This window comes from Pteropus medius, unplaced genomic scaffold (assembly GCF_902729225.1).
Source record: "Pteropus medius unplaced genomic scaffold, Ma_sr-lr_union100, whole genome shotgun sequence".
NCBI lineage: Eukaryota > Metazoa > Chordata > Mammalia > Chiroptera > Pteropodidae > Pteropus > Pteropus medius.
Window position 1 is genome coordinate 7,060,279 of NW_024352785.1, and position 13,568 is coordinate 7,073,846.

Below are 13,568 nucleotides of genomic sequence, written 5' to 3' on the forward strand. Positions count from 1 at the left end.
ATCATGTATAGAAAAGCGTGCAGAAAGCATATATCTGTAACTTAAAGAATGAAGTATATAACCATAGAGCTCTCTCCCAGGTTAAGGAGTTAAACCTGGCCAGCAGAAGTTCCCTGGATGTCTTTCTGTATCACCAGCACACTCTCTCTCCTGAGCTCAGAAAGATCTTATCTTAGACTCTTTTAAAAGTTTTATAATCTTGCCTTTTACATTTAGGTTTATAATCAACCCTGAACAATTTTTTGTGTGTATGGGATGAGGTATAGATCCAGGTTGTTGTTGTTTTTTTCTTTTAGATACTCAATTGTCCCAGTACCATTTACCAAAGAGCCTATCTCCATTGCACTGCATAAATCAATGATCTGTCTCTAGGCCCTGAATTTATTTATCCTGCTTTAAAGAGACACTTAAAACTTCATTAATTTAAGCCTCTGGTTATTCTAGCTCCTCTTTCTTGAACCTGAGAGTCTGAGGCTCTCTCTACATTTAACAGACAATCTCATTCAGTCCTCATGATTACCCTATGAGGGTGTTCCTATTGTTATTCCCATGTGGTTTAGAGGTTAAGTCATTTGCCCAAGGTCACCCAGCTAGTTAGTGACAAACTCAAGATTACAAAGTCTGTTCTCCTGCATTTTACTCTGAAGCCCACACACCTTCTACAGTAATGGCCAGCAACCACTTCAGTCACAAACTTTTAGGTGTCTTGCCTAAAACCTGCCCTGAACCATCCTGCCCTTCTAGACACATAACTTGCTCTCTATCTGTCTGGAAAACAAACAAACAAAAAATCCGCTGATTGGATTAGAATTCTTTGTCTATTTAAAGAATCAAGTATCAGTCAGCCACCCAGGCGGCCCAAGCATCAGGCTCTCTGCCATGTGCTCTTGCCAAGGAACTTTGGCTAGGTTTGGGGTTTTCCCAAAAGGGTTTGATACTTGATATTCACTCTTCAGCCTAATTTTCAACCTGTGATGCTTTCCTGAGCCCTTACAGGTAGTTGATTGTGCAACTTTTCTTTGTGTACAAATAATGTTCCGTCATCAGCCCAGATTTACTCTTTCCAAAGGTATCAGTGAGAAATGGCAACCTTTGGGAAAGAAAGAGCTGATTGGAGAATTGGAAACAGGTCCTTGGATTGACGTGTGTTGCTTGGTTGCCAAGCAAGGCTACGTTTTCAAAAGAGATAAATATCCAAGGTCTGTTTCAGAGCTGAAATGAGGCTTATAAAAAAGAAGGGGTTAGTGGCAATGCAATTCACATTGAATTTGCCAAATCCTTGATCATGAAATATTCTCAGAATGTTGGCAGTCCCTTCTGGGTAACCCCACTTACACAATAGTTCCCAAAGCTGCCAGACACACTGGTATGAAAAGCTTAAGTAAGGTCAATAAACATGTAGGTGGTCATTGCCTTTCTCTGAAATATCTTACTGACTCTGAATACGAAGAATGTAGATAATCTTTCCTGCTACAAAAACACATGTCGGAGCATGGGCGTTGCTACCTTGTCCCATCCACATGACATTGCCACATATGGACACAGCCCCCACGAGGTTGCATGAAGAATGGATATAACATAAAACTTTGTTATTTAAATGCTCTATACTTCTTTTTTCTAAGGCTTCTCACTTGAGATGTAGTGGCTAAAGGCCAGACGCATTTTGGAAAGAATAGTTTTAGGTTTCATCTTGAAGTCTATTTCATACCTGGTGATCCCCCACCACACACTCTTAGGTTTACTGACAATCTGTTAACAACAAGATGACTTTAGCTCTTAGCAGAGGTGATACATTCTGCTGGGAAATGTGGTAGAAAGAGGCCATTGCTTTGGTTTTCAGTGACTATTTCCCGTTTTTTAAGACTAAGAAAGATTCTAGTTTTCTTGAGGTATGAAATATGCCTATATTTACTGACCTTTTGTGCTACCAGATTCTTCACTACTAGACTAAAACCTTAAATGTTTTTGATACATCTCTCACTTTTTCACCTCACCTTTTTTAAGAACTTGTTTTCATCAGCAGTTGACCTAAGATAATTATTTAAGTATTGGATTTATTTATAAGAAAGAATGATATAAATTTCCTCATGGCAAAACCCTGAATTGCAGTGAGGCCTCCTCTTCAAAATCAGCTATAAGCTAAGTGTTTATTTCAGAATCTCCTGGCACTGGAGAAATCTGGGAGAATGTGGAAAGAATACTCAGTCAATTTAACATGTTCTGGATTTGCACATAACTAGTTCTATGCAAAGATGTTTCTCAAAGTCAGAATTCTTGCTGTGAGTTCCAAAAATTATAAATACAGATAGGTTCACTGTAAATGGGGCTCAGAAAAATCAGTGAAAACCTGTAGTATTATATTTTGGAAGTGATCTTCAACATATAGTGTCTAAATTTATAGAGAATGTGTTGGCAGCAAGAAACTTGGCATCGATTAGGAAATCTAGGGGAATGCAAGTTATAGACAGACAGCTGCTAGGTTGTTTCTCTCTCTTGTTTGCTGTCTAGGGGATGTGGTAGATGAGAGTCCTGCTCTTATGTTCATACTTCCGAATAAAAATATTTCTGAGAGCATCAGGATTTGAGAGAAAGAGAGAGACTCTCTGATATATTCTAAGAGAAACCAATAAAAAAAAGCAACATCTGGAAAACAGATTGGGGTAGTCAGGACTGCTGATACTGCTCCCCACCCCACCGAAGCTGTGCTGGCTGAAACATGAAACAAGGGAGAATCCAAAAAACAGGCATGAAGCCAAGATAAGGCTTCCAGATGGTGACTTCCATCCCCAACTCAGCCCGCCCCACCCCATCACCATTTGCAAGCACTTTTCTTGAAAAGTCTCTCTCTGGCTTCTCAGAGTTAATTTAGGGTTGGCCTCCTCTAGGCAAGTTCTCTCTGTCAGTGTGCCCATATCTTCATTCCTCTGGCCAAACATGTCCTGGGGCTCTGACATGTGTAGTGAATGTTTCAGTCAAGCTTGCTTTGGAACCTGGGGTTTTAATCAATAAGATGAAAGGGGCAAGGAAATTCCAGGAAGTGGAACTTGTAGAGAATAATAATGCTATGATGCTTGACAGCTTAAATATTGTTTTCACATCTGCGATGGCAGTGACTCTGTTTGGTCAAGAGTGGTTACACCGATCTACAGCCATATCCTTACACTGAATAGTTGCCAATCTTTGCTGAATTTGTGATGAACAAAGAAATCTATTATTTCAATTGATATCATAATCACCCACTGAGTAGCTAGGGCTGTTGCTATCCATTCTCATTTCATAGATGAGGAAATTGAGTCTTGGAAAGAGTAAACGTTTCTCCCTTAGAATTCAGGCTACAAAATTGCTGCACTGAGACCATAACCCAGTTATTTTGATTCCAAATCCATTGTTCCTTCAACTACACCAAAGAAAGAGAAATGGAGAAGAAAGCTAAAGGTAATTTGAGCCAGATCTCTAGGAAAATGGATGGATTTCTAATTTTCTGTTGTTAGGGTTGTTGGAGTTTCATCCACAGCCTGAATCCGGTTAGGATATAGAGAGGTCTGCTGGAGGATGTCAGGGGCTTCAAGAAGCAAGGCCTCTTAGGGCTTGATCAGAGAGCTAGCTATTGGCTGGGAAGGGACAATGTTAAGAAGTGGAGTAGCTATAAAAAGTGAAATCAGAACTTTGGTATAAAAGAACTCACAAGGTGAGGAATGACAGTGAGAGGCAGCAGTTACGATATCCAAGGGTAAGGGGGAAGATGGGCCCGAGGACTTGGGAGTAATTTCTAAGGGTCAGAAGCTAGGGTGCTAGAAGAACTGCAGTTGAGCTAGAACGAAAGCTGCAAACTGAAAGGAAGAGCAATCGAGACTTGCAGCAGTATCTGTAATCAGTGTGTCTTGATAGTGGAGCCATAATCTATAGTAACGTGCTCCACATCCCCCAAGCCCCCTTTCTCCTGGGAATTGAACCTATCGCTGCTCTTGGGAGACTGCTAGTAAATGCCTGCCGTAGCTCCTGAAAGTTGGGCTTCAGATCCCTGAGCCAGAGCACATGACATTTTCTTATCCTTCATCTCACTCCTTGCAGATTTCAAAAGAGACCTTCTTCGTGTTCCTAAACCAATCCAGAGACAATGTATTGGAATAGAAAGACCACTGGAAGAAAGCAGGAGTCATAGGATGAGTCCTGGCTTTGTCAATAACTGTGTGACCTTAAACAAGTCACTCATACTTCCCGGGGTTCACTGACCCCATTTGGAAATGGAAGATTGACATAGACTCTATGTTAGAAAAGGTCCCTGAGTCTAACAATCTGTGATGCAAAGGAGAGAATCAGATGCAATATTTATAAAGCGTTTTGCTTCTTTTATAGATATGGTTTCAGAGGCTGTGTTTAATGCATGCTACTCAAGGCAGGCTGGTTTCCAGGCCCTGATCCATTATGCTGGTGATTTATCAGGCTTACCTGATTACTATTCCCATATGAAAACAAATGAGCCAAATTTTGTTAATTTAGCCTACCTAAGAAAAAAAGTCAAATTTTAATGATTTATAAAAAATATCAAAATTAAAAAGAGCAGGGGATTGAAAACACCAGAGGCAAAGACTCCTATTTGTTTTGAAAAAGATGATAGAATATTCCTTTGGATTATTAGTGTACAGTGTATGGGAAATACATTTAAAGAGCAGATGAATTAATTTAGCATGTCCACACAGTAATACTTGGAGAAGATGGGAACATTTCCAGAGAGTGATAAATACTAACTTTCCTTCAAAAGTCTAGACTTGGGGGAGGGGGTACTGAGAGAGGTACTCATCTGAGGATGACATAATTCTAAATGTATGACTCACATTTGCTTTCACTAAGCAAAGTTCCTGAGTGGAACATATGGCCAGAGATTGTTAGTATTCCTTCTAAAATCATCACCTCAGGGCAACTGTTAATCAGATACTAACACCTCTGCAGGTTGAGAAGAGACAGGCTCCATGCCAAATGAGACTGAGTTTTATTTGAATGCTCTCCAAGACGCCTTTCTTGTTCTATTTGCTTTGCTAGAGAGACAGTGTGTGCAGTCATTAGGACCATGAGATTGGAAGTCGGACTATGTATAAAGTATCATTAAGCAGCTGGGTGACCTTAAGCGAGTTATTGAATCTCTTGCCTCAGTTAACTTATCTCTAAAACAGAATTATAATAGAATTTTAGAGCGTTATTCTAAAGAATAAATGAATTAATACACGGACATAGCTTGAAAGAATGCCTGTTGAGTGCTACTGGGTTACCTAGGATAATTGTTGCTGTTGTTAAATTATCTTGGTATAGAATAATTTGTGGTCTGAGATGAGGTGTGGAGTGGATATTCGATTAGGGGTCATGACTGGGCACTGGCTGAGTAATATGATGGTTGACATTGGTTGGACTGAAAAGACCAAAGCTTGGAGAGAAATATTCCTTAACTACAATTAAGTCATGTCACGTAACCAATAATTGACTACACCTTGATTTTATTTCTAATTGGGAATTATCTTTGTCCTCCTTTTCTCCACAATGAGAAAGGAGATTTGAGTGAATATAATTTTATAATAATCAATTAAGTGGCCCAGGAGATAAAAGTGACATGTTCTGCCAGGTCTTTCAAAGATATTGTGAATTGGAGTAGAAGTGAATAATCATGAAACTTGCAGCTATTATAATTCATAGATATAGTTCACTGTAGAAAGGGGATAGTCCAAGCTCCTTCGCACTTGTTTAGTTCTTTGTAGATTTTTTGACTCTAGCAAGATAATATTTCTCAGTCATATGGCACCATCATATTCTTAAAGAGAGAGACACCATTTGGGAACAAACAGTCTCAAGAGAATTAATGTATTTCAGTGCTTGTCAATATTATCAAGAGGGAGTCAGACATTCTCTATACAGTATCTTTTTTTATACTTTTTAGTTTAAAATAGAACCACTGATCTTTGGAATGTTTCTAATTTTAACTCTGTAAATAGAAAGGAAGGACTGAGTTGGGCATTTTAAGCAGCAAATCATACTTATAGAACATATTCCTCTTTCTCTATTCACCTCTGTCCGAAAGGATAAAATAACCTCTGTTTTCTTCTTTTTCCTTTCTGTCATCCTGGTGATTTTAGTATCCATAATTCTAACAATCACCACCAAGTACAAAGTTTAAGATTTTTTGTGTCTGAAAATCGTTATGGGGATGTAAAGTATAGAATAGGGAATACAGTCAATAACATTGAAATAATTATGTATGGTGTCACATGGGTACTAGATTTATCGGGGTGATCACTTTGTAAGTTACTTAAATGTCTAATCACTATGCTGTACACCTGAAACTAATATAATATTGTATGTCAACTGTAATTAAAATGTTAAAAAGTTATTTTAAAAAAATTTGTTGTGTGTGATTGGAAAACAATCACAAAGGGCTCTGATGTTATGATTATAAAACATCAATTTTGTTTCCTGAATTGATTTCTTATTTGAACATTTTTTTCTAGTACCCAGTAATTATGCACACTAACACTAATTTCTTTCTTTGGTCCAAGCCCAGAAACCAAACTTTGTTTGCAAAAGTGCTCCAATCTTGACTGAGTAGCAAACAATTTCATTTTATGTGTACTAAGAACAAAAGTGGGAGGGTGTGAGGATAAAAATGAGGGATGTGAAACTACAGACTCTATATAGCAGTGGACATTTTTCTTGGGTAATGACTTTAATAATCCTACACTTGACAGAAAGGGCAAGAAGGAAAATAAAGTTGATGGTTCTGAGCTCTATTTTTCCCCGAATTTTAGCAATTACTTTAGCTCTTGAAATTGGAGTCATCACACTCACTTTTGCCATTTTATCCTTAAAGCATAAATTGAAAACACTTATTATACTCATCCATGGATCCCTGAACCTATGGTATTAAGTGGATGGTAGGTAACTCTATGAGTTAGGATTAGGATCAGCAGCATGTAACAGAAAAACTCAAAATGACAGCAGTTTAAACTAGATAGATGTGTCTTATTTCTCTCTCACATAAAAGGAGTACAAAAGTAGGCAGTCCAGAGCTGATGAGGTGGCTCCATATTGTCATTAGGAACCCAGCATCCTTCTAGGTCTCTGTATCATCATCCCTAGGTTGTGGTCTTTGTCCTTGAAAGCCCCAAGAAGTCTTCTAATTACATCTATGGACCAGACAGTAAATGGAGGAGACTCTTTTAAGGGATTTCTCCCCGCCGAACTCCATTGAACAATTACATTTGCATCTCATTGGCTTAAACTTAATGACACAGCCAAAGTTGGCTGCAGAAAAGGCCAAGAAATGTGCCTAGGCAGTAATGTACCCAGCTAAAAATTTGATTTCCTGTGACCAAGAAGCAGAACACAGATAATAGGAAGCAGCCAGCCGTCTCTGTGCAGAACATTGGTGCAGCCCATTCTAGAGGCCGATGGTAGAGAAAACTTGAAAAGATTCTGTAAAACAGTGCCTAACCTTCGAGGAACCTATGTTAGCATTCTCTAAGTTTTCTATTTCAATGGGTACTGTATGTAATATATGCAGGTGAGCAGGTTATATTATCGAATTCATGTATTAGTAATGCAGGACTTGCAAAATCTGATCATAGGAAGTGAAGGACATAAGAAAATAAAGTCAGAACGTTAGACTTCCTACTTTTCCCAAACACTCTGCTGACACTCAGCAAGTTACATGCCATAATACTGTGGGTATTATGCACATACAACCACTTTCATATTCTTCTACAAACAAAAGACAAGTGTAAATGCTAGGGAAAAAGTAAAAAAGTAATTCTAGGTGTAGGGGAGACCCATCCACCTTATGGCAAATAAATAGATGGCGCTAGAAGTGCTGTTCCATCCATGGAAAAGCCCTATTTCCTAGAGGGCTAAAGAGAAAGCTTATATTTAGAATAACACATCTGTGAAAAGCAACTGTGCAGAATACTATGATAAAAGTGAGCCAGTGAATGCTGAAGAGGCACAGGGCAAAAGAAAACATAGATGAAGGTAGAACTTAGGAGAAAGGCCTGTGACGTGAGAGTATCGAGGCTGAATGAAGCCACGTAGAGGATTCTCACTGGCTGAGGGGCTGCTCATTCCTTCTCTACTCACAAGGTTAGTTTCAAATGTCTTTCAGAGTTTAGCAGAAAAAAAAATATGTAATTTTTCACCTATTGCTCAAGAAATAGTTAAAGCAAGGATCAGAGTCACATCTGTCAGTCCATAAAAGCCAAATAATAAAATTTTAAACAGAAACACAGACACCCACTTGCAGATTATAGAAAAGACACCTCTCTTGGGGTCTTCTGTTCTCTGCTCCAGCAGAAAGGGAGTCCCAGATCAGGTCCCCACTACATGTTTCTGACTGGTCCAGTGGCCCTGGATGACCGGAGTCTTCTCAGGGATCCCGTGAAAAACACAGCCCTATTGACTTTATAGTTTTATTTAGTCTCACTCCAAGGGATGGGTCAGTCTTTCTCACTGACCTGAGACAACCTCTCTGCAGCTGTGGCCTTGAGAAAAATCCTCCATAAGCCCTCTGGCAAGAACAGAAATGGAATCCTGAAAGAACCAGTAAAGTTCCATTGCCTAAGATCGCAAAGTCCCTTCAAATGGTTGAGTGGAAGTCAGATGAGGAGAATTAGTGGGCAGTATTTGTCCTCAGAACTGAGCCACCCCGAAGCCCAAACCTACTGGATTACTACCCATGGTACAAAGAGAAATTCTTGAATTTAGATCAGGTATATTATGAACAGTATCATGGGAGGCAGACCCCGCAACTCTATCTCTGGTCCTCGGTCTTTCCAATACAGTTTATACTTTCCTAGGCTTTAGTAACATGACCAGGCAAATCAAAGAGGCTTGATGTACCATGACTCTTAAACTGTCTCCATGTGACTGGTCAAAAACAGCACCTGCCCTTCTTGTTTCCCCTTATAGATTACACCATGCTGTCTTTGGAATACTTACAAGTAGATAGGAGCCATCGGCAAGCCCCAGAAGAGAGAGAGACTGGTGAATGGGGATGTTCTCAGCTGTGTTCTCAGGTGTATTCTTCTAGCCCTCTATTCAGGAAAAAGCCATAGAGATCCATAAAAAGGAGACAGGCAAGGATTTTCAAGCTGTTTATGACTAATCACAATATTCACTTATTCAATTATCATCTATTGATGACCATTTTAACCAGGCGCTAAACTAACAACTAGGGATACGATGATTAACAAAACAGATGGCTTCTCCTGTCATAGAGTTTACATTCTCATAGGGGAAACAAATTTTCAAACAACCAAATGCACAAGTAATTATTTAATTGCAGGTGTGCTAAATTGCTACAAGGAAGTATCCAATCGTACAGGTATATTACAAGGGCACTGTCCTAACTTGTGGTTCTGGAAAGGTTTCTCTGATGCTGTGTGGTTGTACAATGAGGTTTAAGTTGGTATCCGAAGGATAAATGAAGTTAATTAGCAACGATGATGCTCTTAGCAGAGGTAAAAGCATGGGGGAGGCCCCACGGAAGAGAAAGGGACAAATGCTAAGAAAGAAAATGCGGTACATATATACAATGGAATATTTTTTAGCCATAAAAATGAAGTAAGTCCTGCCATTTATGACAGCACAGATGAAACTTGAGGGCATTATGCTAAGTGAAACGAGTCAGACAGAGAAATAAAAATACTATATGATTTCACTTATATGTGGAATCTAAACAAACAAACAAACAAACACTTATAGATACAAAGAACAGATTAATGGTTACCAGAGGCTGAGTGGGGTGGGTGAAATGGGTGAAGGTGGTCAAAAGGTAGAAACTTCCAGTTATAATGTAAGTAAGTCCCCAGGATGGAATGTACAACATGGTGGCTATAGTTAACAATACTGTATTGTATTATTTGAAAGTTGCCAGGAAAGTAGATATTAAAGTTCTCACCACAAGAAAAAAATTGTAACTGTGCTAATGGATGTTAACTAAACTTACTGTGGTAATCATTTCACAACATATACTTACATGAAATCATTATGTTGCACACCTGCAGATAATACAATGTTATATGTCACTTATATCTCATTTAAAAAAAAGAGAAAGAGAGAGAAAACGGTGGTTTTAGAGCGCAGTGAACAGTGAGCTTCCCTACATGAGACAGAAGGGGCTGGCAGGCTGTTTTAAAGATTTCTACACACCATAGATAAAGATAAGCTTGCAAAAGCTTCCAGATAGAAAAAAAGAAACTAAATACACATTCTCTTCTTGTCTCTTGCTCCTCAGCTTCTGATTTGATATCTCTAGCCAACGAGCTTCAAATTTTAGGGCAAACTAAAAAAAATTAAACCAACCTTTTAGCTTTATGCAAAATTAAACTCTTACATGAGATGACTATGAAGCAAATAATCAGAAATATAAAAATTAAACTCATGTTTTCATCTGATTGAATATATCTATGATTCAGTAGATTTGGCCTTGGCACTTGTACTCATTTATCTCTAAAAACACATGCAGATGTTTTAATCTCCTGATTTACATGCATTCAGAGCTTTCCACAGCAAGCAGCAAATACATGCCGATTTTGAGTAGTACAGGGAAAACATACTTCCCTGGATCAAAAAAATAACTTTATTAGGGATATAAAAACTCATTGATGGAAAAGTAAAGCATCCTCCCTTGCTGTAAAATTTGATATCCTGCTTTTACCTTGATAAGAGAAGTATGGAGACATAGAATTCATCTACATACATGACAGTAAGATAAAAAGAGAATGTACCCGCAGACAAAGACATTTATGAAGTAATGTACTTGAAAATTCTTTATTCTACTTTTCCTAAAAATGTAAGCACTTGAGGCTTAAAGAGTTTGTACTTCTTTCTTCAACTCCCCTTTCTACAGGATGTCTAGAAGGTAAAGCTATTTTACTCACTGTGATTCAGGTGTCTAATCCCCAAACACAGCTTCTCCCCTTGGCACACAGCTAGACTACATTCCTACCTGCTGTCCTGGGTTGTCCAACGGAATATTAGCGGAAGCAGTATGGACCATTTTTAGGCCCGGTCCACAAAACTTTCCAACAGGCCATTGTCTGTGCTCTTTTATTTTTCAGTGACTTGATGAAACTAAGCATGGTGACCTTGGACATTACATAATAAAGATAGTGGAGCTGTAAGACAGAGGGAGCCTGGGTCTCTGCATCAAAGGTGCAGAAAAGCAGCCTACCAATCAACCGCTCAGAGTTCTGACGTTAAGTTCGCTCTCCATTTCTGGCACATGGCAATTTTCCTTTTCTGAGCTCTATGATTTCTGAGCTCTAGTGTGATTTAAAATTATTATATTATACTTTGTTCAGTATTTTCACGTAATTGCATTAAGAGAACATTACACATTGGTCAGCTCAAGCTACCACGTGGCTGGAACCAGAACGCTATAAAAATCATGAATATTATTAGTACCCTGATCAATAGCAAGATTGATCATTTAGAAGGTACTTTTGGATCTTGCCATGCCTCTTGTCATAATTATAACCTATTGCGTTTCATTGTATTTATTGCAGTTGAACTCTCTGGTTGATTGCTGGATGACTTGGATTTCTTAGTCTCACGAATGTTTTGGATTGGCCTGATCATAGGAAAGAGTTATACTTTATGTGAGCCCACTCAGGTGAGAGGCACCTCCACTTGGAGCACAGTATATTCAAGCGATCCGTCCAACCTTCCTGAGTGAAATACGATCTTGAAAAATTATAATATTATTTGTTAATTTGCAAGAGAGGGAGAAAATGCACAAGAGATAGTTGGCACATAGGAAAAAGGAGAGGAGGGAGAGTGTAGAGCAAGAGAGGAATTGTTCTAGAAGAAAATGTGTCGTAGTGACTAGAAGTTAGACATCTTTGATTCACCACCTACTAGCTGTGTAACCTTGAGCAAGTTACTAAACTTCTCTGAACATTAGTTTTCCTATCCGTAAATAGAGAATGATAATACCAGCTATTTCGTCAATTGTTATTTGGGTGAGATCATAAATTATTTAAAATGAAGTCTGAAACAAAGTAATCACTGAATATATGCTAAATATTATTATTTAAAATTATTCTAGAAGTGGAGGAAAGGAAAAATGGCAAATGTAGTCAATTGCTAGAAACATTTAAAAAGGCACCTTGCCAGCCCTCCTTGGAGCTCAAACCTGTTAGTATCCAGTCATCCACTGCCTTTCTTATCTGACCCTAGACTCTCAGGTCCAGCTCTCACTGTGAATTAAGGGCCATGAAGACCCTTAAGGTCAAGTTGGCAGAACTGGGCCAACTGTTCCCTCTCTCAGCCCCTCCATACCACTATTCGGCAATGGTCACCATGGCTCACTGTCAACCGGCCACCACCTTTTGAAAGACTCAAACCCTGCATAATTCTACCTCTAGTGCCAACGTCAGGGCTCACAAAGAAAACTGCTCCTGCGTTCCTTAGACAGATTCCAGAAACCTTTTTGAAAACAAAAACAAAAAAACAAAAAAAAACAGCCTTTTGCTTTGAAGAATATCTCTTATCTTTTAATAGATGCTGTTCTAATATGCCTTGGTTACTGGTTCCTTTAAGTACATAGTAGTTACTTAATAAATGGCAGCTACTACTGTGACTAATTTCTTTAGTCACTATGCTATCTTTTTAAAGGCTTTATCTTCATTTTGATAGGATTTCAAATATCCTGACAATAGTAGTTTTGTGTTTTGCCCGAATTCCATGAGGTTTTAAATTTTTAATAGTAATGAGATTTATGAGTCACTTGCTGGCAGAATCTGCAGCTTTTAGCATCTCTAGTGTTAGAAGAATGATCCATAACATAATACGAAATTGAAAAGGAACAAGTGATCAGTTTCAGAAGAAGCTACAAAAGTCAAACAAATGGAGGGGATAAGAGTTTTTGGTTATATAAGGGATAGAGTATTTAAAGAAACGAGATATCGAGAGTAGCATTTCTTATGTCTAAGTAGATATCCTTTTCAATTCTTCTCCTGCGGCCCCGCCTGGCATCTATCCTTCCATTAGTCCACAGGGCAGCCTTAGCTTAACAGAGGACATGATCTCTCATACAAGTTTCTTTGTTCTCTCCTCTCTTGGGCAGGCCTGTTACATTAGAGAATGTGGAAAGGCAGAGTTGAAAACTGATCTCTGACTGACAAGAGGAATCTGAACCTCTTCTTCTTTTTTTAATTTCTATTGAATCGATCATAAACATTTGCTCACTCTTTGGAGCTCAAAGACAAGGAGCCAAGCCAGAAGAAAATGAGGCCATGGCCTTAGGAATATAATTTGCCATCTTTTCTCATTTCTCTTCTCTGGTCTCTGACTTTTAAGTGTGAGCTTTAAAGAGAGAGATGGACTTACCCTAACCCCTGGATGAAGAGCTGTGGAGAGGAAGCACTGGTTAGCACTGAAATGGCTTTTTTTCAACAAAATAAGCTAGATACGCTCTTGTTCAGTGATCTATACAAAACTTTAGAGTTTATGACCAGTCCCATCCCTTCCCGTTGACTCAATGGTAAGTCAGCTGAGCCCCAATGGTAAGTTAGAGTGACTTGCCCAAA